The sequence below is a fragment of the Poromitra crassiceps genome (genome assembly GCF_964638095.1).
Source record: "Poromitra crassiceps genome assembly, chromosome: 10".
NCBI lineage: Eukaryota > Metazoa > Chordata > Actinopteri > Beryciformes > Melamphaidae > Poromitra > Poromitra crassiceps.
Window position 1 is genome coordinate 42,693,757 of NC_139631.1, and position 3,355 is coordinate 42,697,111.

General features: G+C 37.7%; 1 protein-coding gene across 2 annotated transcripts in view; it reads right to left on the reverse strand.

The window, feature by feature from the left end:
- Positions 1-3,305: 3,305 nt before the first annotated feature.
- Positions 3,306-3,355, reverse strand: part of LOC310783315 (disintegrin and metalloproteinase domain-containing protein 9-like) — a 138,188-nt gene continuing 138,138 nt past the window's right edge. For both annotated transcript variants that reach the window (XM_083644153.1, XM_083644154.1), the window contains exon 24: positions 3,306-3,355. This exon is cut by the window's right edge. The gene's annotated coding sequence lies outside the window, so the exon portion shown is untranslated.

Here is a 3,355-nt window from a genome sequence, read left to right on the forward strand (position 1 = left end):
AGAGACACCTAGCTGGAAATGTCTGAATACTACCATTTAGTTTTGCCCAGTACTGCAACCCTAACTTTACCCGTCTCAGACACAAAGGCATTTCTCCCATTTCCACCAGCAGAGCAGGAATTGGAGAAGTCTTAAAAGCCCCACAACACAATCTCAATGCCTTAGCCTGAAGAACATCTAACTTACGTAACAATGACTTTGCTGCAGAACCATAGACAAAACACCCATAATCCATCCCAGACCTGATCATTGCCTGATATATTAAGTGCATGGTCTCCCTCTCTGCCCCCCATTCACACCCAGCCAAACTTCTCAGAACATTTATAACTTTCTCACACTTAACCAAGGTTTTTGTTATATGGATGTTCCATGTCATCCTCTCATCAAACCACACACCCAGAAACTTAAATACTTTTACTCTCTCCAGAGGAGAACCATACATATGAAGCCCAAATTTAGGTAACTTCCTTTTGAAGCCAAAAATCATAAAGTTAGACTTTGCGGCTGATATTTTAAAGCCCCATTTATCTCCCCATTCCTCTACAGAATCCAAAGCTCTTTGGACTTGCTTTAAACAAAATTCTACATTCCTTCCTCTTTTCCAAATAGCCCCGTCATCTGCAAATAAAGACCTACCAAACCCACTTCCAATATTACTAAATATATCATTTATCATTATATTAAATAAGACAGGACTAATTACACTTCCTTGGGGCGTACCATTTTCTATTTTGACAATCTTTGAATTTTGCCCACCCACACGTACTTGAATTGTTCTATTCATTAAAAAATCCTTAACCCAATTAAACATTCTCCCTCTAATTCCCAAATCATACATTTTTATCATTAAACCCTCCTTCCATAGAGAATCATATGCTTTCTCAATATCTAAAAATACACCTACCACTATCTCTTTATTATCAAATGCCTTTCTAATTTCTTGATCTAATACTGCAACTGACTCCATTGTTGACCTCCCATTCCTAAATCCATTTTGAAAATCAGTATAAAGCCCCTTACTTTCTAAATAATATACTAACCTATTAGTTATCATCCTTTCCATTATTTTACACAGCACTGATGTTAATGCTATAGGACGATACGAGCTAGGATCAGATGCATCCTTACCTGGTTTCAAAATAGGAACTATAACTGCATGTTTCCATTCCTTTGGCAAACAACCCTCTAACCACACATTATTAATCAAACACAAAACTGGTTGGGTTTTGCCGAAAAACAGTCCCTTTAAACTACAAAAACCCGCCCCTTCCGCCTTGTCAACTTCCGGCGTAACCGCCCCCCCCCCCTCCCTTGTGTGTGTGCGTCGGTGTACGTGTAGGAAAGGAAACAGTTGGAAACAGTTTGCACTAGGGGGGGGGGGGGATCACAGAAAAACAGGGTCACAAGTGTTAGTAGCCACTAGTTCCAAGTCCACAGTCACATCTGCCCCCTTATTTTCTAAATTAAAAATATTGACTGTTTATAACATAAACATTGTGGAAACATGTACTTTTCTTTTCAAAGTTCAGTATCAGGGTCACACACTTCCATATCATTTTCAACAATATTTTCATAAAAACTCAAACATTCACTCCAGAACTACTAGACAATCTAAGTTCCTGCATATTTCCACTTTGTCGTACCACCAGAGGGCAGTTATCCATCAAATACAAAGGTGTTATCTTATGGAACAACTATATCCACCTGATGGACAGCTCACCCTCTCTACCCGTCGACAAAAGGAAACTAAAAGAACATCTGTCCTCAATGGAATTGTGCTAAAAAAAAATCTGTTGCCATTGTAATTTACTTCTTCTGATGTATTGCATAATTATTAAGTTTGTTTATTTTATTTTTTATTTTTTGTACTATCTATGTATTATTATTTGTACTATCTCCTTGGTTATAATTAATATATATATTTTTTAGAATTATATATATTTTTTTTTTACATGGTGAGGTTCTCGATAAGCCCTCCCAGGGTTTCTTACCTCTCCAAGCACTGATATGTATTGTATTTTATTAATTTCCCCCTCCAGGTGAAATATACTTGGCATGTATGGTCTTTACAGTGCAAAAAAAAAAAAAAAAAAAAAAAGTTCAATCCAAATTGCTTATGGCATTAGCGTTCCTCTTCAATCAACCTGCAACTCCTTTATTCATACTCCAGCACTTCTCTCACACATGCCAGCAGGCGATTGATGAATTGCCATTATTTCATTTTGCAGGAAGGGAACACAATCATAGAAGAATCATGTATAAACAGTGGTTCCCAACCATTTCTGTGTTATGTTGAGCTGTTTTACCATGCCGATAGTACCCCCTCACTCATGTGTGTCCATAATTCTCCTAAGGTTGTTATATTCAACTTATATTCAACTTTTAGGAGGCCTCTCTAACACATCTCATTCAATGAAGATAATTTGAATGACTCCTCTTTTATACAATTTTGACAGTTTTCAATTGGAAAAAGTCGCCAGTTTTTAGCCTTTTTTGAAATACATTTTAATCCCAATCTTTCCAAGTAGGCTATGAGTTGTGCCAAACAAACGTTAATATCTCAAACTATACATGACATCGCTTATATTTTGACATTGAGTGAGAGCAGAAGTAGCTCAAGAGTTTGATGTATATGCATGTCGTGTTAAAGTTGTGTGAACTGTCGCAGTTTTTAAAATGTAAACAGTTAACTGCAAGCTGCGTGATCACTGCACACAGGCGATCACGCCCAATTTTACTCTAAACAAGTGAGTTATCTCAAAATTCAACCCTGTACAGTTGTCATGAAAGGTGAAATTAGCTAGCCTATAGAGACCAAAACCGTTTTGTTTTAACCAGGCCGTAAACATGTTTATTTCTGCTGTAAACTCGGGCATTTGAACATGGGGGCGAATAGGGACTAACTCGCTTCTGCAGCCTGCTTCAAGTGGCCATTCGAGGGAAATGCAGTTTTTTGTACTTCCGCATTGTCGTCAATGCGACCTAGAAAGCCTGCCTTGCTGTTATGCAAGCGTTGAATCAACAAATCTGCTCTCCGCTCACGGAACTGCTCAAAATGACCCAACTATTTTAACGGTTGAAAAAAGTATGAAATTCAAACTGCGATTTCTCACACGCAAAGTACAAAAGGTATAAAAAAGCAGAATGACAGCAATAAAGGACTCAAAGTGGTGACGTGTTTAAAGTTTGAATTGGGTTTCGAGCTCAAAGTATGACAGAGCAGTGAGAGTTCAAATTGGGCATGGTTTGAACAGTAGTCCCATAGATAGATGAACAGAAATGAATGAAAATCACAGACCGAGGTTTCCACATGACAGCAGCCATTTAATCAAATAAAAACTGATTTGAAACTTTG